Below are 22,086 nucleotides of genomic sequence, written 5' to 3' on the forward strand. Positions count from 1 at the left end.
TCCATATTCTCAGCTATCAGAGTGGTGTCATCAGCATAGCACAGGTTATTGATGTTTCCTCCTCCAACTTTAAAACCATGCTCACCTTCTTCCAATCCAGCTTCTCTCAGTATACGTTCAGCATATAAATCGAATAAAGAAAGAGAAAATATACAGCCTTGTCTTACTCCTTTGCTGATCTGGAACCAGTCTGTTTCACCATGTTATGTCTGGACTATGGCTTGCTGCCCTGTGTATAGGTTTCTCATGAGAACAATGAGATATTCTGGGACACCCATTTCCCTAATGATATTCCACAACTTGACATGGTCGACGCACTCGAAGGCTTTTCTATAGTCAATAAAGCACACATCGACTTCTTTCTGGTATTCTTTGGCTTTCTCAATTATCCAGTGTGAATCAGCAATGATGTCTCTTGTTCCTCGGCCTTTTATGAAACCAGCTTAAACATCCAGCATTTCCCTTTCCATGTAGGGCTCTAATCTGGGTTGGGTGATCCTGAGAATTATTTTGCTAGCATGTGAAATTAAGGATATTGTCGATGGTTTGCGCAATCGGTTACGTCTCCTTTCTTTGGTATGGGTATGTAGACTGACCTCTTCCAATATGTTGGCCACTGTGTCATTCACCAAATTTGCTGGCATAGTTTGGTTAGAGCCTTGACTGATTCTTCTTCTGTTGCCTGCCATATTTCTGTAGCTATTCCATCAATTAGGTAATGACCAGAGTCATTAATGACCGGAGTGCTGATCTAAATTCATCTTCCCATACTAGAGGTTCTTGCAAGTAGGGAATAATTTCTAGAGTATCTTGTATGTTGACGTCCCTGCTGTACAGATTTTCAGTATACTCCTTCCATCTCTGTTTGATCTTCTCTGAGTCAGTTACTATCTGTCCTTTGGCATCCCTTAACATACCGATTTGAGGTTGGAACCTCCCTCTGAGTTCAAAGATCTTTTGGGAAACTGTACTTGTTTTTCCATGTCTATTTCCATCCTCAAGGTCTTTACAGACGTCATTGTAGTATTGCTCCTTGTCTCTTCTAACACCTTTCTGAAATTCCCTATTAAGTTCCTTCCTGAGATTTTTATCTTTCTTGACTTTGGCTTCTCTTCTCTTCTCTTCTGGGCAATTTCCATCATCTGCTCTGACATACATTTTGCTTTCTTCTGTTTCTTGGTCTTTGGCAGTCTCTTTTCACATTCATCCATAAAAACCTCTTTGATTTCATTCCACAGTTCCTCTGGTTCCCTATCAATGAGGTTCAGAACAAAGTGGTTCCTGACGTTCTCCTTGAAAATGGTGGTACATTATCAAGATCATATCATGGAAGCTGGGTAGTTTTGTTTTTCTGCTTTAGCTTGGCTTGGAACTTGCACATGAGCAGTTCTACAGTTGGCCCCCACCCATGTCTTTGCTGTTATAACTGAGCTCTTCCACCTTGTTGTGCCACTAATGTAATCAATTTGATTTCTGTGTACTCCATCTGGTGATGTCTATGTGTATAGGTGCCATTTTGATTGTTTGACGAATGTGTTAGCAATGAAGAGATCATTGGCTTGGCAGAAATGAATATGTCATTCTCCTGCTTCATCTCTGTTTCCTAGGCCATATAGGCTGCCTGGGTTTTCCTCCTTACCTTTTCCAACTTTGGTATTGCATCTCCAACCACCAGCATCACATCTTGCTTGCATGTTCTGTCAATTTCAGATTGAACTTGAGCATAAAACTCATCAACTTCCTCTTCTTCTGTATCAGTTGTTGGAACTTTCATGTTAAAGGGTTGTCCATGAAATCTAATTGATATTAGTTGGTCACTGACCGCATTGTACCCAAGTATTGTCATTGCTATATCCTTCCTGACAATGAAAGCAACAGCATTCCTCTTTTGGTTTTCGTGTCCTGAGTAGTAAACGGTATGATTTTCTGACTGAAAGTGTCCCATTCCAGTCCATTATAATTCAATGATACCCAAGATATCAATCTGTAGTCGATTCATTTCATCTTTCACTGTGTTGAGCTTTTCCATATTCATGCTTCTTACATTCCACGTTCCCATTGTAATTCTGCCTTTGCAGCTTCGGATTTTCTTTTCCCGCATGACAACATCAGCTGCTCGACGCACAAAAGGCTTTAGTCTAACCACATCACAAACACCATTGGTACTGCGAGAGATCCTCAGCTCTTTCTCAGTAGCATGTTGAGTACCATCCTACCTGAGGGGCCCATTATCCGGCACTACATTGACAATAATTCCATTTTGTCCATCCATGTGGTTTTCTTAGTTTACCACAGGAGTGGTTTACCATTGCCTTCTCCCACGCAATATGAATGATGCCTTTGTTGTTGTCCCTGAAGTGATCGTCCACCTCCAGTACCTTCCTATATCACTGCTGCCCGTTATAGGTGCCTGCTTGCTTTAGCTGGGCAGCTGGGATAACCTTTGTGCTTTAGGTGATCCTTTGGGAGGCTCCGCACAAAGAAGCCTCCCTCCTCACAAGAAAGCCTTGCAAAGACACTGGAACACAGGATGGAGCAGCCCCCAGTCGTGATTATTGGGGTGTCAACAGGGCAGCAAAACCCCCACAACCATGACCTTACCTGCCACACCACTCAGCAAAGAGCTGTTCTAAAATGGTCCTTCTCCTTCCACTCTTGCTCTGCTAAAATGGCAAAGGGAACAGAAGGAAGTGGGCTGGGCCAGTACTGAGCTTGTTGGCTTAAGCATTTCTTCCTTCCTCTCACTTTCCTGGCATTTCAAAACTCAGGTTGGGAGCAGAGAAGATAGTTGGAGGAGAGTGAGGGAAGCTCTTGTTTGCATGTGCTGGTGGCAGAAGTAAGTGGGGAATCAAGAATTCAATGGGCATGTGTGCATGCACGCGCACACATGGACATGCACACACAACACACACACACACTCGGTGAAGGGTGGAAGGAGAGTAAGAGAGAGATTGGTGGTGGCAAACTTTGGCTGTGTTTCATGCACCACAGGAGGTGGCATATCACTTCCATATCTCATATGCCGCCGGGGCAGGATGCTAATGGTAGGACTATAACAAATAATGTCAATACAAAGAACAAGTTGGTAAAACATAATTCAACTGGAAGAAGTGGCATGTCTAGATGGCGGAGTTCCCATATCCATAGATAGATAGATAGATAGATGGGGGGGAATGCACTAGCTCACAAAGCAAACTTTTAACTAATTCCTACATGAGAAATATTTGATTCTAAGAATGAGCTATCCATTAATCTAGTAAAGAGCTATTGATTTTGTTATTTTACTCATATTAATTATTTACACCAACATAATTTAAAAGAAATGATAATTACATTAAAACACTTAAAATTATTTATTTATTTTATTATTTATTTATTTACATTTCTATCCCGCTCTTCCTCCAAGGAGCCCAGAGCAGTGTACTACATACTTAAGTTTCTTGTCACAACAACCCTGTGACGTAGGTTAGGCTGAGAGAGAAGTGACTGGCCCAGAGTCACCCAGCAAGTATCCTGGCTGAATGGGGATTTGAACTCGGGTCTCCCCGGTCCTAGTCCAGCATTCTAACCACTACACCACACTGGCTCCTAATGTGGCATCCTCATTATGTAAGTCCATTTTAAGGTTTTTAACTTTTCACACATTTTAATTACATGTCATGTTTTCCTTTTTCTGTTTATGTTTTCTAGTTATTATTTATTCTATATCTGATGGTCAAAAAAACCTGTTGGTTTAAGATCAGAATTAAGGCTATTATATTTTGGCTCAAGGTCCACAAAACCAAGAAACTGAAACCTAAAGCCAATGTCTTAACAGACTGGCCATATGATCAGTAATGAAGTTTTGCAATGTCACAAGTTGTGCTAACTTCCAACGTGCTCACTTCCAACTTGCTCTCCATGCACTTACACTTTCCCTTGGTCTTTGAGGTCCAAATTAAGATGGGGAGGATGGTGTGCCTGGCACCAGGCCCATGTTGTCCTGCTCTGGACTGCCTTGTGAAGAATCTGGGCCTTATTGCAGGGGTTTTCAAACTTAGGTTGCCAGATGTTTTTAGACTACAACTCCCATCATCCCAGCCACTGTGGCTGAGGATGATGGGAGTTGTAGCCCAACAACCTCTGCTTGTGTGTTGTATGCTACACCTCTTTTTGTGCACTGCGTCTATGTGAGTTTGTGCACTGCATCTGCGTTTGTGTGATTGTGTGCTGTGTTGCACCTCTGTTTGTGCATTGTGCACTGTGTGCTGCAACTCTGTGCATTGTGTCTGTGTGTGTTTTGTCTGTGTTTTGCGTTTGTGCACTGGATCTCTATGCATTTGTGTTTCTCATCTGTTCGTGTGTGTTTCTGCAGCTGTGCTGCATGCATTTGTGCGTATGTGTTGTGTGTGTTTGTGGCATGGTTGTGTGCTTGTGCTGTGTGCATTACATCTGTGTTTGTGCATTTGTCTGTTGCATCTGTGTCTCTGTGTTGCATCTGTGTTTGTGCATTTGTGTTGCATGCGTGTTTGTGGATTGGTGTGTGTTTGTGTTCCATGTGTGCATTTGTGTCTTTGTGTGGTGTGCATGCATTGGTGTTGCGTGTTTGTGAACAGACAGTAAATAGATGAATGTAGCTGAGATTACCTCAGTGTTTGGGGTTTTAAATATAAAACAGGTGCAGATAAAAGTAGCCCTGCCCACTGAAGCCAATAAGACCTTCTTATTGCAGAAAGCAAGTGCAGTTCTCCTGTCAGCATTATGACAGTGGGGGATGGCAGCAGGACACTGTCAACTGAGAAAAATGTGAGTGAATTCTGAAGAAGTGTAAGGGAGCCGCTCTCTGCCTGACAGATTAGAGAAGATGGAGAGGGGAGAGAAAACGATGCTGCAATAATAGCCAGGCTTACTCAGAAACAATCCCACACACTGCTTCTTCCCCACACTGCCCTAACTGCCCACTTGGCTTTCCCAATATGTCTCCCCCTCTCCCACTTCCCTGAGAGTTCACATTCCATCACTAACAGAACAGGCATTGCAGCACCTGCAATAGAAGCAATCCCCCTGCTGATGTCAGAAGACTGGCAAAACGTGTCAGCATTCTAGCTTTATTATCAAAACAGTCATGTTCTGCATAACTTTGCCAGTACTTGCTACCCATAGGCTTTTATGGGGCAGAAAAACCATAACTTAACATAACTGGTTTGATATAACTGGTCAAAACTTCACCAAGTCAACAAAGGATTGCCTTCCTAGACAAGCCAACAGATTTCATCAGTCATTTTCATCAAAATTTGAAAGACATATGATAGATATACAAAAAGAAACACAAAGTAGACACCAGCAACAGTCCCTGGAGGTATTGTGCTGGTGCTGGGGGTGGATAGGGCAGTTAGTCTCCCCCTGCTAAATAAAGAGAATCGCCACATTAAAAGGTGCCTCTTTGCCAAGTTAGCAGGGGTTTTGGGCTACTTGCCTTAACTAAAGGGGCAGTTGTTGTTTTTACCTTCCAGAGGTAACTTTTAACTTCCATAGTCCCTAGTCACAGTGGCCAGTGGTCAGGGGTTATGGGAGTTGCAGGCCAACTTCTGCAGGAGGGACCAAGTTATGCAGCCCTGCTCTAGATACAACCAATTATATCTATAAGAATCAGGGGCAATCCAGGCTGCCAATCACAGAAGTGCCTGCCATCAGTTATTGAGTTTCCCTATGCAGACAAACTCAGCTGTAACCATGAGCTAAGAGGGCGAGAGATGCACTGAGGGCGAGTGATGCTGGCACTTGCAACCTGCTTTGGCGCTGGTTTTTTTTTTTTTTTTTGCATATCCAAATAGGGCTAAGTCTTGCCAATTCTTGAGCAATTTAAAAACAAAACATCCCCTAGGTTCTCTTATCTCCCAGGCCCATAATATGTAGTATCCAATGGCTTGTTAATTACTTATCTAAAATATTATTCTGAAACTAGTTGGGCCAGACGCAGAGCATCTGCGCCTCTGCTGGCCTGCTTCTCCTCCCCTCCCCGCCCGCTTCTCCCCGTCCACGGTTTCTGGCTGACAGGCCAGCTGGAAAGCCGGTCAGCCACTTCCTCCCAGCGTCCAGTCCGCTGCCATTGCCTGTTCCCGGCGGCCGGCCCACTGGCAGCCACATCTCTATTTTCTCCCCATCCCGTCGCTAATCAGCAGCTGCTTGCGAACTCTTGCAAGAGCTGCAACACATGGGATTAGCGATGGGTGCACCTCTAGGAGAAATAAATATATAGAAGAAGATGCTTTTAGAATAAAGTGTTTACAAACAGTGAGAAGAAAGACTGCTACTGAAATCAAATTGAATCCAGACAGCCAACTTTTCCCTTTAAAAAGGACCCAGCTTCCAGGTGAAGCACCACACAGCAGCAGTGCAGAGCTGATCAAGCTGAAAGCCTTGACAGTTCTCATACAGCCTACAAATCTCAAAGTACTCACCCCTGAGAAATTCACACAAGACTCATACCAATTAAAAAAAACAACAACCCCCAAACAAGGCACCATGGAAGAAAATACTAACTTTAAAAAGAGATATGTGACAGTTGGGTCTTCAAGAATTTAGCTGTTTTGATCCCCACCATTAACTTGATCCTCAACCTGTCCAAATGACAAGTTGACTTTCTGAAAACCACTGTGCAATGAAGCAATCATTCCACTATTACAGTTGCATTATCCTGTTCATGCTACCCTTTGTACTTGCTTAACATGCTCCCAGCTATTACACAGAGCCAACTGAACATCTGCTTTCTGCAGCGAAGCTTTGTAGTACTCTTGGTTCCAGTCCTGAACCACAGCTGAACTGCTCAAGACAGGCATCCATGAATGTGGACTATCAACCCACTGAGGCAAAAAACAACCCCAGAAAAACATTAGTCTGACAGCCAGATTGATCTACAAAGAACAGACTCAGCTGAGAGACTTCTCTTAAGCTTATCTACAGTTTTCAGCGAAGCCCCCTCCAATTCATCAAAAACTTGCATCAACAAACTTTACACTGAAAGCAAGAACTTACAGGAACTTTCAATCTGCCTGAAAATTATACTGGCACAGTCATGCCAGTATAGTTAAGATGGATAATGTTTTCAACATTCTATCATTATAAGCCCTGGACATTCTATTGCTTATAAAATCAAAACCATTTGTTCAATCTGCATCAACACACATCAGCTAGGTGACAAGAGACACCTCCCATGCAAATTTGGTGAAGATCCATTGAAAAATGGCTTAGAAAGAGCAACTTAAAGTTTTCCTCGATTCAATAGGGGTATAAACTGCTGGCAACGGTTTTTTGGACTGAAGTCATAAGTGATTTTAAGGTCTCTTTAAAGAGTTTAAATTGTAGATTCTATGCCAGAGAAGTGCCTTTTATGTATATATAAAAAGAACCCCAACATTGATATTTTATAATAGTTACCCATGTTTGCAATTTTCAAGGCAAAAAATGCATCCTTTCTCACTAAAAGTCTGCACGGTAGCACTCTTGAAGTCAATGTATCTACAGCTCTGCACACAACCAATGGTGGCTGATACACTGTTCTGCCCTTTGGGCCAGGTAGACCCACTCCTCTGGCTGATGGCCACTCACTTCTCTCAGGTCTGCACTACTGTGCTGGCCCCACTGATGGGGCAGCGGCCTGGACGCTGCTCCAGTGCCAACCTGCAGGGCAGACACTGCTCTCCCTGCTGGTGGCCTCTCTTCAGGACCGCTGTTGCCCCAGAGGTATACTGCCCCATGGGAACCTAGAATCTTGTCTTTAGCATGAACGATTATACCCAAGATATACTGCCTGTGAATGCGGACGCTCCACTTAACCAGCATGGGTAAAAGGCACTATTCGCTTTTTCACAATGCCCAGGCAAATTTTTCTTCTAAAAAACCCTGGAGATGCAGTAATTAAAAACCTCAGTTTTCAGATTAGAGTTAAGATGTGCTTACATTTTCATTCGTGTTCTAAAAAGCATGGAAATTCCACGTTAAAATGCCATCTTAACTCAACATCTGCACTATATAAGCTGTAAAGACTATGTAGAGTCTGGTATATGATGATGGCTTTATAAAGTGTGGGATGGTACCCACATTTTGCCTTGGTCTTTCAGTTGGACATTGGATTGGGGAGGGATGCATCCAGGCAGACATTTAACAGATGCAGATTCCCTAATCACTTCCTAGAGATGCTCTGATGAATTTCTGCCTGATGCATCTCTGATAAAGGGAAAGTGTGTGTGTGCGGAGCCTCATTTCTAAAGGCATCATCATATACCAGACTGCCCAGAGACATAAGTTTTGAGCGGTATATAAATATGTTAAATAAATTAATTAAATTAAAATACACCAGACTGTACAAAGTCTTTACAGCTTATATGGCATGGGAGTTAAGATGGGCACTTTAAAAAGCATCGAAATTCCACATTACATGAATGAAAATGTAAACGCATCTTAATTCTCATCTTAAAGTGGATTCTGATTCTAATCCTAGGGTTGCTATATTTAAAGAGTACAATTTGAAGGAATAACAATGATAGTCAGAACTGCAAATATTAAGATTTGAAGAACCATGTGTGTGTTTTTCCACTACAAAAAGGAACTGTCCTGTTTGGTTTGGAACAGTAAATTCCACACACACACACCCATCATATCTAGCAATCAGGCTGCATTTTGTATTCCTATTAATTCTTCACTTGAGTTCTTTAAGCAACATCCTGTCCAGGGTGGCTCCGGAGGGGCAATGCACGGTGGCAAGCACCCTCCAGCTGCCCCCCATTTCTGTTTCAGAAATCTAACATGTGGGACACAGCTGACCCACCCAGAAATGCACTTGCCCGCTCTGTGCCCCTCCCTAAATTTCTCCTAGTGCTTCCACTGATCTTAGCAAAACTATACTCTGAAATTTCACTGTCAGAAAGAGTCCTGTGTGACTCAAAAACTCACTTCCAACATGATATTCATATAATAACCTAGTCACTATGCATGTGCACAAAACCACCTGGCCCGGTTTGGTTCAAGTTCGAACTGGACCCGAACCGGACCGGGAGAGTTTAGTTTTGCCCCCATTGAACACACACACCCCGTTTGGTTCAGGGGGGAGGGTTCATCAAACATTTTTTTCAAAAAATCTTTTTTAAAAACTTACCCCCTCAAGTAGTGGGGGGTATGCTAAGGTTCCCCCTCCCCCCACCTTTTGTAAAATTCACCCAGTTCAGGAGTCTTCGGCCCTTTCCAGGCCTATTCCCCAGCCATTTTACATTCTATTTTGTATATTCTATTATGGAGGCCATCACGCCTGCACAGTGGGACTCTGCGTGGCCTGGGTGCCTGGAAAGAGCTGAAGATGCCCAAACTGGGCAATTTTTACAAAAAGGAAGGCCAGCGGAGGGAGGAGGAAGCTCCACGGATCACCCCCCTGCCACCTCGGAGAAGCCCCCCAGAGGGGGTAAGTTTAAAAAAATAAAAGATTGATCAACCCCCGAAAAGGCTTGCTGAACCCCCGAACTGGGGGGGGGGGTAATTCGGTCCAGGGTTGAGTCGAACCGGGGGTGGTTCAGCTCAACCCCGAACCGGTTCAATATTGAACCAGTTTGGATTCAAATCTGTTTGCACACCCCTACTAGGCACTTAAGGCTCTTATTTGGTAATGCAAATACATTTCAAATGTGATTTGAGATTATCACCACTTGATGGGGTTATTAAAAATGTCATTGGAATCCATGTACATTCTATTCTATATGGCGCTTTAACACATTAATCCCTGCTCCTCACAGAACCAAGCCCCCAACAAGATATAAAACCTCAACTTAATGAGGGTAATTTCTTACAAAAATCTTAATGGGGGATTTTGTGTAGGAACAATTGTATAACCTTTTTATTCCTCAGCTGCTTCTTATTTACATTTATTGAATTATTTGATTTATTCTCCACCTTTCTTGACCAGAGTCTCTCCGAAGCAGCTATAATTTCTCCAAAAATATCACATATAATTCTATAAAACAACCTCAAAGTCTTTAAACATTCACTAAAATCAATAAAACAGAAGATAAAAGCAAATCACATTTTTATTTAAACAAACATATTTATATAACACCCAAAACCTGCATCTCTGGGCAGATAAGACACACATTTATAAGACTAAAGAAATAAAAATGTTTCTAGCTTCCACTTTAAAAAAGGAGAAAATGAGTCTCTCTTGAGAGGGCATTCCAAAGTTGTGGAATCTGCTACCAAAATGCCCATCAACCAGATCTCTTGCAGAGACAGACTTGAAAGGAGGGCCTCTGAGGGCAATCTCAGAGCTCTGGCAGGTTTGTATGAAAGGATATGATAAACTACAAGACATGGAGGGCTTTAATGGCCAAAGCCAGCCCTTTAAATTGAGCCCCAAAACAAACTGACAGCCAGTGCAGTTGATTCAGAATAGGTGCTATGTGAGTAATCGTGCTTGCTTTCCTCCAGCACCCTGACAGGTACAGTTTTCCAAGTCATCAAAGGCAACTCCTTTACACTGCAGTAGTCTACTCTGGTTGTAACTAAAGCATGCGTCACTGATGCCAAATCCTTCTGACCCAGGCTGGACTGGGTAAAAAGCGTTATAGCTTCAGGGAGGCAATGGTATTTTTGTGATATGGATGAAAGGGGTGCAAATTGAGGAAAATAACAATAGTTTCTTTTAATTTATCTCATAATAATAGTACATTCAATATTACTGCTTTAATATTTTGTTTGTAAATTATTGTTTGTAAATTAAATACAAATGAAAAAACCTGAAAAAGTATTAATCCCTATGGGCAGTCACAATTAGTAACCATTAAATGCCCTGCAACCACTCTTTCAGTCAAGGAAATAGAACAGGTGGCTTCCCCCCACATTGAATGAATCCTTATGAGAGAAGATGAAGCTGAGATTTAAATCTGAATTAGTAATTTGAGTAAATAATTGCTGCCATAATCATTAATATGACGCAGAAAGATGTAATCTTGTGTGTGGCATACATTTCAGCATGAGCACTTCTGCTTCAACGTGCAATTATTCAGAATTTAATGAGCAGCCTAGAGAGAGAACAAGATGGAGAACCTATAGATCTAAAGGGGATTAAGCAGTAGAAGAAATAAGTAAAATCAGATTATCTACCTTAGGGGGGAAAGGAAGAAGAATTATATTAGGTTTCCTTCACAGGACCTCAAGGGTCGTCAGGCAGAATTTTGACTCTGCTGTACACAGATGTGGTCTATTAATGCTGTGTATGTATTCATAGCTCACATAATTTAATTATTTCAGAACCTGTTAACAATCAACAGTCAACAGCACAACACAAAATGGAATTAGAAAGACTAGGAAAAAAGAATTTAACCCAAATGTATCTTATCAGGAAGGAATCAGCTTAAATTATTAACTTTATTTTTCAAATGAGCCACAGAAATACAAAGTGTGCCATATTAAATAGTTGGCATAAACTATACAGAGATATAAATAAAACACATATGAAGTCAAATTCCACCCTTTATGACCCATGGAGGGAGAGGGAGAGGGAGCAAAGTACATTTTGGGGGCAAGGGGGGGAGCAGGTTTTATCCCATTAGATTTCTAAAAGAGAATAACAGGATATTTCACATTAACATTCCCATCCTAAACATTCCTACTGGTTTTGATAAAGTTCACATTAAAGTAAGTGTGTTTAGGATTAAAGCCTTATTTGAAACTCACTGGGTGACTGTGGGCCAGCCATGTATCTCTCAGCCTAACCTACCTCACAGGGTTGTTGGGGGGGGAAGCATGTACATTGCTCGGAGCTCCTTGGAGGAAGAGCAGAATATAAATGTTAAATGTTAAAAAAAAAAAAATCAATTTCCAATGTATGATTCAGCAATGAAGTGGGGTAGCTACGGGGGCGGGCACTTGGGAGGGATGTGTGGATCTTTTCAGGTACAAAACCATATCCACCCGCAGCACAGCACCTCCAGTGACTGTTCCTGGTGTCTATCTTATGTTCCTTTTTAGATTGTGAGCCCTTTGGGGACAGAGATCCATCTTATTTATTTATTATTTCTCTGTGTAAATTTATTATTTCTGTGCCCTGAGCCATTTTTGGAAGGGCGGTATAGAAATCAATCAATCAAACTAACAAACAAAATTATTTATACCTGAATCTGGCTGATTCGGGTGACTTGTAGACATAACAAATCACCCCTGTGCTCAATTGCCCAGATTCAGGTACAAAACAAATTACCCCAGATTTGTGGTCAAAGTGGGTTGGGTGTTAGTGCCCAATGGGTGGAAGCTACCACCCAAATTTCAAAGAAATTGGGTAAAGGGGTGGATTTAAAAAATAAATTTGAAGTTCACACATCTTTAAGCTTTTTCCCATAGGGAGTAATAGGGATTTCATCAACTTTAGTTATAACTCTGGGGGGGACGGGACCCAGGGTGGCCCAGAGCAGGTTGTGATGGTAGGCAGTGCCCAAGGAAGCTACTACCCAGATTTCAAAGAAATTGGGCAAAGGGGTGTTCTAAAAATATTTTTGAATATTTTTCAAATAGTCTGTCTAGTCTTTGAGGCAGATTCAGGGCAGAAAAGCGGTTTTGGGGGCAAAAGAGTGGGTCAGGTGGTAGTGCCCCAATGGGTGCCTGCTACCACCCAGATTTCAAAGAAATTGGTGAAAGGAGTGGTTTTTAATTTTTTCTGAAGAAGCTTCCCCCCAAAAAGGAAATAATGGGGAATTTCAGCAGCCCCATAACTCCACTTGGGGGGCACTAGGATGGCCCAGAGTGGGTTGTGGTGTAGTACACATAGGGTGCCAACAAACCCACAAGCCCATGGGGGACTGATTTTTGTTGTTTTCAATGTCTGAGGTGTTCTGAGAATAAATTCTCTGATAGGAAACTAGAGTGGATACTTCAAAATAAAAATTAAAAATCACCTCTTTGCCCAATTTCTTTGAAATTTGGGTGGTAGTTTCCACCCATTGGGCACTACCACCCATTCCACTCTTTTGCCCCCCAAACCCCTTTTTTGCCCTGAATCAATTCAGATTCTGAAAATTCAGGTACAAATAGAATCGGGGGGGGGGAGCAGTTTTGGACCAAACACAAATCAAGGATGATTCAATTCGGGTTCAAATCAAATCAAAAAAATTGATTCATGCACATCCCTAGCTCTTGGAGAGGTACCTCTAGGTGGAGCATAACCTAGGTTTATGCTCACTAAACCAGTAGGATTACATTTATTAGGAATGTACACGAACTGGTTCTGAAGTCCGGAGTTCAGGCCGGTTCAGCAGCAGCAGAGGGGTTACCTTTAAGGAGCAGGGAGGGTGAACCACCCCCGCCGCATTTCCCCTGACAGCGCCATCTCCAAAACTGCTGGTGTGGGGCAGCAGCATACCTCCTTGCCACCCCAGGCAGTGTCAGATTGGAAGTGGCCAGTGCATGCACACAACTAGAACGCTGTAATTTGTGGCATGGTCCTGGTTTTCAGGGCAGGTACAGGATATCAAGCTGAGTGAGCAGGTGGGTGCTACAGAGGGGCGTAGCAAGGTTGGAGTGGGCCCAGAGACAAGATTTAAAAATGTCCCCCCCCCTGCTCTGAAGCTCAGCTCATGAAGTAAAGAAATCTTAAATGAGGCTGAACAGTGGTAACAAAAGGCTATGGTAAATAGTGGTAATAAAAACCTATGTGGCACAATAGAACATCATCCTAAATTATTTTTTTTAAGGTTTTGTAAATTGTGGATGATGCAAGTCATTTAATGGTACTAGAGAAAGACATGCTGTTCTGGTAGCTCCAGGTCTTAACAATCAGATCAATTTCGGAGAATGAATACAACTGAAGGAAGCCCGAGCAGGTGCGCAGCTGGGGGAGTCAGTCATGGGACTTGCCTCTGCCGCCCCCCATGGCAGTGGGCCCCCAGACAACTGTCTCCCCTTGGCCTATTATAGTTACGCCCCTGGTGCTACAATTGAAACAGCCACCACTGCCAATTCATCCTCACTGCAGTCATTTAAAGCAGCAATAAAATACAGAAATGACTGGAGATGGGACATGACCCAAACACAGCATGTTAAAAGTATTGACCAAAAAACCTAGCAATGTCAGTGTAGACCTAAACATACAGTAGTTGACTCTATAATTTTGCTATATGCTCACCTTGACTGGGAAGATGAAGCAGGGTATAAGAAATGAATTAAGACTGCAAATCAATATGAAGCAAGTGAACAGACCTGCCACATGTGCTTCCCTTAGGATACCAAGCAAGTTACTAATTATGCTTCTCTTTGAGACTGAGTTGTGATTGTGGGGCGTTAGTAAAAATCTCATTTCATTGGAAATGCAGCTGCATATCTAAAATTGTATTCCATTTAATGCTAAGATGATTATACAAACTTGACTTCATGAATAAGCTGAAAAAATATATTTGTTCATCTATCCATAAATAGAAACTACTCATGGCAGGCTTTGTGGGTTTTTTTTAACATCGGGCTTTGTGCTTGTAACTTCTAGATCTAAAAGAGATCTACTTTTAACACTCTCTAAAGAAATATCTAGCTCAAAGTCAGTCTGTAAAGCAATATTTCTTAGGAAAGCTCTTAATATCTTCTGGGCAGCATGCCATGACGGTGCCGATGAACCCCTGAAAAAGCAAGGCAAGACCAGGACATGGAATGACTAGATATTTAAAACATTACTCAACAAGCTCCCCAATACTCATTGTTAAATTGAAAAACAAAAAACAGATGATTCATACACAAATATTTCTAAAGTCCATGGCTATTTCTAACCACAAAAATATATGAATGTTGTTAGTCTATGATTAGACTACAGAAACCTATCTTGTAGGAGAGGGAGCTGCTGTAAAAATAGAAGGGATTTTTCGAGCCATAGTGACAATACATTCTTAGAGATTAATACTGGCATGTAAAGAGCTACTTAGTTAAGCAGCATGGAAAAGCAAAGACCTGTATTTGCAAATGCTCCATTCTCCACTCACTAAATCTTTAGTTCTAATTTTGCATTTATGAGTCAAACACCTACTAACTCAGACACACAAACCATGTTTCTCCATTTGCGGGCGGTGGGGAAGTGACATAAGGGCTTGGGTGTAATAGGATGGCCAATTTCACTAACCTAAAAGAAAAAAGTATTGCCAAGAGATGCAGTGCTTGTCATTTACATTACACTGTCTATGAAATCAACAAAATGCCCCAGGTAGCAAACAAATGTACATACAAGAAAAGCCTTTACAGAGTGGCCATAGGTAGACATTAGATTGGATGACCTTAGAAGCTGTTCTCAGTTTCAGTGTGTGTCACTATGGACTGGCTTTCCCACACAAATAGGTGTGATCAGGATTCTTGTTATATTGTTATCAAAATTTATTTCTCATTTCTGTGTTATTTGTATAGGATGAAAATGTAGCCAACAACACTTAGCCTGAATGCCAAGGTTTTTGACAATTCAGTCAAAGGATAAGTGTATGTTAAGAACCACCTCCTCCCATACGACCCAGTCCAAGAGATGAGGTCAACTTGGAACACCCTGCTTGATCTCGGTCTCTCCACCACATGGTGACATAAGGCCTTCTGTGTTGTGGTGCCAAGTCTGTGAAACAGCCTCTCAAATGAAGTTTACCAAGCTCCATCTCTGCTCACAACTCAGCAAGCAATTAACACATACCTCTTTCTAGATGTATTCTAAATTGCAGATTTAGCTTAAAATAGACAGATACTTCAATGCACCATTACAATGCAACTGTTTAAAATTATGAATGATGCTCTTAAACTACATTTGTTGGTGAAAATTTTTAAGCCGGTTATAGCCCATTTTTAAAAAAGGCTTTCAGTATCCCTTTGGAATAGAAAAACAGAGTATACATGCTTTCAAACAAACAATTGCAATAATGGGACTGTGACTGTGTGTATAAAGTCAGTTTCTAAACAATGCAATTTTAAAATAATATATTATCAAAGTTCAAGAAATGATCTAAAATTATTTTCTCATGTATTTAAGGCATCTCACATATTGAAATTTTGAATCTGAACTATCATCATCTATGGATGTTTCCAAAGTCTGTTTGCTGAATCCACAGTAGTTCAGAAGGTAGTAGCTTTGAGAGAGAAAAGATGTCCATTTAGTGTACTTTGGTAGCTTAATTACAAATACTAGTAACACTATTTAATATTTCTTTTTTAGCATAATCACTGTGCTTGCTACTGTACACAACACAAAAGTCAATAATTTGTAAATGAATGGATAAACTAACTAGAATTCAATACCAATTCCACTTTTCAAGTACAGTACTGGGTGTAATTATGCTCAGTGAGATATGATATCTTCACTAATTATTTGCAGGGAAAATACGTAGTTAGTAAAATACTGAACCTAGGAAGAACACCTTATGAGTTTGATCATTGCTTCTTCTAGCCCAGTATCATCTACAACTGGCATCAGCTATCCAGGGTCTCTGGTAGAGGTCTTTTCCAGCTCAGCTGCATGCTACTACTGAGATATTAAGGTGACAAACCTTAATAATCTGCGGAACAAACATGGAATCTACAGGGCAGCTGAGTGTCAAAGCAATATTTGATGTATGTATTATACCAACTTTTTACTGATCAGTTAATTGTGATCTAGTGCTAAAGTCCATGTGTTTAGTATATAAGCCAGTAAAACACACTAAGATTGCACTATTTTTCTAAGATTATTTCAGATACTGATCTACTGGTAATCATGCATCACTGGGCCTCAGAGGCACAAGTCATTGAACTGTTCTCCTTATTTATAAAAGCAGATTGAATCATTTTAAGTCCAACCTAACATGTTTTATGGGTAATTAAATGTGTTGGAACACAAGTTCAACTCCTTTGTTAAATTTCATTGAAAAGGGAAGAAGTTATCAAGAAAGTATACCCACCAGGACCTTCCTATTCCTTTCCTCCTCCTCTGTCTTTACTGTCAGAGTTGATACTGGAAATCTGGCAAACAGTATTACTTTTTAAACAGCTCATGATTCTCTTTCGTTTGAAATGCTGTTGTCGTGACAGGTTTCTGTAGTACTTACTTGCAACAGTCGCTGCTTTCGCCTTCTCCATTTCTATTTTAAAAATGTAACTTGTAGCAACAACAACAGAAAAGCCTAATTAAATTGTGCAGCAGACTGCTCCACCAGTACAATGAAATCAGCAGGGAAATGGAGGAAACCATTTCAAAAATGCCAGAATAAGCTGTTCACACAAAGTCCACTCTTCTCTTATTGTAATTTATAATGCAGTGAAGTAGTTTCCAAATCCATCAGATTGTCTCCATGTTTTTAAGGGTCTATTAACATATCCAAAATGTAGCAGAGCTTTTGCTGAATCCAGTGACCATGAAGGAGAATCACATTTGTCTCAAAGAGAATGTCAAGCATATTCTATGTGGATGTGGAACAATTCATACATTTTGGACTGAGTAAAGAATTAAGACTATAAAATTAGTTGACGTTAATTGCTGATTTATGAGATACATGTATTGTAAAGCTTTGGAGACGTGTTGGAAATACATAAGGAAAGCTTTGACTTCACCAAACTTTGCATTTGCACGGATAGAAATCACTTGTCAAAGAAAAAAACATTCCCACTGTAACAGGAACGAATTTAATACAAGGGAATGAATGGACAAGAAGCAGCTCATTCCTGCTGCCTGACTCCCATCAGGGCTATAGCAATTACAGTAAATGAATTCCAGTCCCCAACTCTGCAGATGGGTACTATTCAGAGATGGGGAATGTTACATCTGAATGTGTCCCACCACACCCACACCCCACACACCCCAGCAGTCCTATTTCTCCCATCATACCATTTAAAAAACTGCCTGAAAAGCTGTGGCAGCATCTATCTAACTTAGAGACATACTTGAAATATATGGTGATGAGGGATTTGAAGCGGCACTACATTTTTCATGTTCAGGGAATATGTGGTCAGACAGCTGATGTGTCTATGCCAAGGAACTTTTCTTTTTCGTTCTGACAGATGTTTTCAGTGCAAAGTCAGAGCAGATTTTGGGGAACAGGAAACAATATGTAATGACAAGTCAGCTCTAGGATACTGTCGATCTAATGCAATAGAAGGCTCCTTGACTGAAACAGTTCTTCCTTTCCCTAAATCTGAGAGGCCACCAAGTCTCTACCTCTGTAGTATAAAATCCCTTCATATTGTTAGGGAGACAGGAAAAAGATGGGAGGAAAAGGTAGTTGTGGTTGATACTGCTCCTGCCAAAGGCATTGCAGCATTGATGTAAAGAAATAAATGACATATTACACCTTTAAGACATTTGTCATCCTAAGATTAGCAGTGTTTCTTGGTTAAGTAAATGAAAAAAATATATATAAACAGCAATATGACTACAAGAAACAGAAATGTTGTTCATATGACATCCAAGACTAGGGATCAGCAGCTGGAGCTCTCAGAGCCCTCTGAAAGATACCAGTTGCCAATATACAGAGAGGCAAGAATAGTGCATGGAGGAAACTGTGACTGTGGCAATAAAACTTTCTGGCATCCCACACGGGTGTTGGCCTGCCCACCCACCTCTTCAATGCCATAACACCAGCTACTTATCAGGGCCTTAAGCATTCAAAACAAAGACTAACTTTCGCGAGATCTCTACCAAAGGAATTTTGCAGGTAAAGAATTTTCAAGGGAGAAAGCTTCTCCCCTGCAATTGGGAGGACGGAGCCCCAATATTTCTCGGCTTCTCTGGCTGTTGGGTTGGGCATGGCCATGGCGGCTGTCATGGAGAGCGCCTTCATTTGCAACTACATCACTGTCCACAAGCACTAAAAGCCTTCAGCCTCCTCTAGTTTCCTACCTATTTTTCCACAACTGAGAGGATAGGTAAGTAATCTGTGTGGCTTGTGGCACCACAGTGGTTAGGCAGCTATTGGTGTGGAGATTTCATGGGAGTCAGTGAATGGGCAAGGGAATTACATTCTACATATGCCTTGGCTTGCTCTGGCCTCCATTGTGAGGTAAGAGTCATGTCCTAAATGTTGTCTGTTAGATGGAACGAATATCCCATTTTCAGTCTTTTCTAGTAATTGGGGAGTCTTGAATAACATGTGTATCAAGTTCCACTGCTTTCTAGCTGGTAATGAGATTTCTTAACCGTTTTTGGATTGAAGTTGTGTCATTTAGAGAGAGAACTGTATTCTGTTTTCAGTATTCTGTTTTTAGAGATTCTGTATTCTGTTTTTACGTATTCTGTTTTTAGAGATGTATGGCAATCAGGGTGTCTTGGATTGTAAGTGCACCAAGTTTACATTTTCTGGGTAGTACAGAATTACCCTTACAATTCTATTTATTTTGTAAAATTGTGTACGACCCTTCAACAAATATTCCCAGGCTAGTCCACAAGATAAAATTTTGACATTCCTATGAGTGAACAACTCAAGTGAAGCTGATGCCCAAGCAACATTTTATTATAAAATAGTGAAAAGATCCTGTCCAACTTCAACATGCCGTGAGGTCGTTTCAGGTGGGCCTTCTCAGAATTCCGGGCCCAAGGGAGTATGTGGGGCCCGGGCTTGTGGGAGGGCCTTCTCTGTTGCAGCCCCCACCCCCCTTATGAAACACCCTGCCTCTTGAGATTTGTAATGCCACCTCCCTTCTGGCCTTTGAGAAGCTTTTGAAAACTTATTTATTTTGCCAGGCTTTTAGTTTTGTTTGTGTGTGTCTGTTTTTCCTTTTTTCCTCTTGCTTTCGTTGTTGTTTTAATTTATGTAAACTGCCTCGAGTCTATGGAAGTAAGGCGGTCAATAAATTTGCTAAATAAAATAATAATAAAAAGACGAAAAATATCAGTAGCTATTTTTACCTTTAGCTTCTATATTCTATAGCATTTCTCTTTCACAATATATTATCTAGGAAACATAGACAGCAGTTAGTGATAAAACTCCTTTCTTCTCATTCCATTTCTCATTTAATAACTACCTGAGGCAATTTACTTCCTTTAAGCTTAACTAATTCGAAAGTGAGTAAAGATTTTCTAAGAGCACAAAGGTTAATATTTGTCAAGGTTGACATCTTCCAATAAAAGGCATGGTTATTAATGCTTGTGGGTAGCTCAGACTTATTCCTCTCAAAAGGTCTTGTCACCATTTTCTTCTAGGGAATATGTAATTCAGATATTTAACAAGGTTTTTAACTAGTTCATTGTAATATTATAGATGCTAAAAAGTATCATATTTTATTTTAACCAGACAAGGTTTCAAGCCAGATTAACGTTATTTTGTGGAGGTGGACATTAATGATGGCTGCTGTGACTCATGGGACCCAACACATTTTGTCTTTTAATCATTGAAAATATTTGGTTGTTAAACAGTAAGAGCAGCTTGATGTAGTGTAGTACATATGGCTATATATAAATGTAAGAAACAATTTGCTCATCAACCACAAGGTGTTAGAAATATAAGAAACTGGTATATTAAAATTCAACACTGATTTGTTTTAAATAAAGCAGATTTGTTCATGTATGATGGACAACTGTTAAAATAATGTGGTTCACACTAGCTGACATCCTAACTAAATTTACTCACGGAAGTCCCATTGAAACGAGGGCATACCAAACTTGTTCTTTTAATTTCAATGGGACTTCCTCAAGTAAATTTAGTCAGGATGTTAGCCACTGGCACAATTCTTATAATTTAGAGTAGGAATTATTTCCAAGACCACCAGCACTATGAAAAACATAATGAACAGGTAAGATAGCATGGCTTTCGAGGTAAGAAGATGACCTTTCAATCAACCTTTACACATATGGTTAGGGAAGCACAAATATGTACTGCACAATGATCCCATACCTATCTTCACGCACGAGGAAGGGAATATTATATGGCAGGAAGTGGGCATCTCCCAGTGACGTTTGTACAAGACTGATCAGACAATGGGAACTCACCAAGCTTCATTTGAGATACTTTGAGAAGGCTAGGTTGTGATCAGAGAGTCCAGGTGTGCAAAGGCCACACCTGACCCTATAAAAAGCATGCCAGTCTTTCCAACCTTGTTCCAGACATCAAAGATGTCCTTATACATCCTGGTGAACCCCCTCTGTTCAGAGAGATCTGAAGAGAGTTGTCAAGAGTTGCCTTTCTTGTCAAGAGTTGTCAAGAGTTGCCTTTTCCATTATGTCCCTCCTCACAATAGCAACCTTTTCATCCAGCAGGGTATTACTCAAATCAGGGCCTCTGGATCCTCTCTACAGTCCAAGCAACAGAAATATATGTGCAAGGGCTAGGTCTGCTGGGAGTCCAAGGAGTGGCAGCAGCATACAAAGCCTTTGCCTTCCTGCTTGAGGTCAGGAATGGAACTTAGGGATGTGCATCCCTCCGAATCTGTCCGGATGGGCACGGGGGTGGTGGTGGTTGTAGCTTTAAGGGCGGGGGGGGTAGTACTTACCCCCCCTCCCCCGCCGCTCTTCCCCTCCGGCGCTGTAGTTTTAGTAAAGGTTTCTGGGGCAGCAGCGTTCCCTCTGCCGCCCCTGGCCCCGTCGTTAGCCCTGCAGAGCTCCAGTAGCCTATACGCATGCGCTCGTTGTGGCACGCGTGCGCACTCGCCGCCGTGGCGCACGCGCTCCATATGCATCACACGTCGACATGTGACGCATACAGAGTGCGCACGCACGGCGGCAAGTGCGCACGCGCACCACCACGAGCGCATGCGTATAGGCTACTGGAGCTCTGCAGGGCTAACGACGGGGCCAGGGGTGGCAGAGGGAACGCTGCCGCCCCAGAAACCTTTACTAAAACTACAGCGCTGGAGGGGGAAGAGCGGTGGGGGGGGTAAGTACTACCCCCCCCGCCCTTAAAGCTACAACCCCCCTCCGTGCCAAGCCGCCGGACCAGCTCGGAACCGGACCAGTTCGGAGGCCTCCAGAATGGCCTCCGGGCCAGTTCAGGCACACCCCTAATGGAACTACCAGAGGGACTACATATTGCTTCTCCCAGGAGTTTGATGGAGGCAGACACATTACTTCTCCTACCTGCTTCTGTTTGCTTAGGCAAGCATGAAGCTTTACACATTCTGTGGGGACTGGATTGTGTCCATTGCCTGATGTTTGGGAAC

General features: G+C 41.7%; 1 protein-coding gene across 4 annotated transcripts in view; it reads right to left on the reverse strand.

The window, feature by feature from the left end:
- Positions 1-22,086, reverse strand: part of COG5 (component of oligomeric golgi complex 5) — a 270,566-nt gene that overhangs the window by 97,872 nt on the left and 150,608 nt on the right. The gene's annotated exons all lie outside the window — the stretch shown is intronic.

This window comes from Hemicordylus capensis, chromosome 5 (genome assembly GCF_027244095.1).
Source record: "Hemicordylus capensis ecotype Gifberg chromosome 5, rHemCap1.1.pri, whole genome shotgun sequence".
Classification (NCBI taxonomy): domain Eukaryota; kingdom Metazoa; phylum Chordata; class Lepidosauria; order Squamata; family Cordylidae; genus Hemicordylus; species Hemicordylus capensis.